The following is a 1,654-nucleotide window of genomic DNA, read 5'->3' as shown; positions in this document are numbered from 1 at the left end:
TTGAGTCTTGTTTTTTGTGTTCGCGCCCTCTGACCTGCACTGTCCATAGGGCAAGAGTGGTCTGTCACCTCTTCAAAGTTGCTCCTTCTGTCTTTCCTCCTATTTTACAGTATTACTCAAATAAGGGCACTCACATTAGGACTGAGTAAAAAGCACCCCCGCAGCAGAGTTAATTTTGCGGTGGCTGCAGTTAAAAAACGAACACTTAGTTTACTTTTCTGCATATTTATCATAGCGCAGAAAAGTACCAGCCATTTAGCTGCTTAGTGATGTAAGCAAGAAACCTAGGACAGTGGTCGGCAAACTCGTTAGTCAACAGAGCCAAATATCAACAGTACTTCTTCAAAATAGACTTGCCCAGGCCGAAAACCGACTTCTGCGCATGGGCCACCAAGTTTCAGTCACACTGTACGTGCGCGCCCGCACGTGGTATTTTGTGGAAGAGCCACTCTCAAGGGGCCAAAGAGCCGCATGTGGCTCGTGAGCCGCAGTTTGCCGACCACTGGCCTAGGAGATAAGCCCCAACTCAGGTGCCCCTTCCTGGCTCAGCTGGGACCCATCGTGCCATCACAGGACACACAATTGCACCGGCTGCTCCAGCTCCCTGTTCACCCTGTCCTGAGAGTAGAAAGAGGACGTACCGACGCATGGTTTCACTTCCTCATCAAAACCTTCTTTCTGCTCTTTGTGCTTTCAATCGACTAATACAAATTTCCAGGAAATTAACATTTGAACTTAGCTGTGGGTCTAAGCTGACCTTTTTCCCATACTAAGGTGTGAGTTCCCCGTGTGCTGTGTTTTCTGGACATTCCTACTTCCAAGCATGGAACGTGCGGGTGATGTGGAGGGTGCAGGCATATCGGAGAGAACGGCCCGTTTCAAAGGAACACTGTCACAGTGAATTCTAGAAGCTAACAAAACTAACCCAGCTGCCCTTTTTCTTTTAATTAATATTTTTGTTTTAATTACTAGCAGCATAGTTTATGGGTTTGGAGACTTACATGAAAATACTTTAGTCCCTCAAATGTTCCTGTAGCTTTGTAGTCATTGAACAGAAGTAACCATGAAACTCTAGGCGGGTGGCTGAGCAGGTGCCAGGACTGTCATTGACATGGATGTGATATTTCCAAACAATGGCAAGTCGAATCCCATGTGACAACAGCTGTCTGCTGTTTGTCGCTGCATTAGAGGCCTGCCAGCAGCATCCCTTCTCTGTGATTCTTAGGGCTGTTCCTCGCGAGCTTAGCGGGATCTCTTGGGGAGGAGGGCCACCGTCCTCACAGGCAGAACCGGATTGCCATGCAGTGCTTACCTGAGATGCAGAACCACCCACTTACTGTGCTCTCACTCCATTGTTATAGTCCATAATAGAATGAGAGGATGTCAAAGTGGACATGCATATAACATGCTCCTAGCAGTGGTTAGAGAAGCAGGCGCCTCATTTCTACTTTTTGTCATTAGCTGTTATCATCTAACGTGTCAGGGTGTCCTTACAGAATAAAGCACCATGTAAATTTTAAAAAAAGAAAAAGTTATTGTGAAACTTTCTAAAGATTTTTACTTTCCAAAAGTCATGCTTAAAATTTAGTAAGGGCAAAATAGCCATGTTTACAGTTTGAAATGTCAATAAGTAAATTCAGGACAAAAATGAACC

This window comes from Myotis davidii, unplaced genomic scaffold, assembly GCF_000327345.1.
Source record: "Myotis davidii unplaced genomic scaffold, ASM32734v1 scaffold1703, whole genome shotgun sequence".
NCBI classification, from domain to species: Eukaryota; Metazoa; Chordata; class Mammalia; order Chiroptera; family Vespertilionidae; genus Myotis; species Myotis davidii.
This window is presented reverse-complemented; position numbering follows the sequence as displayed.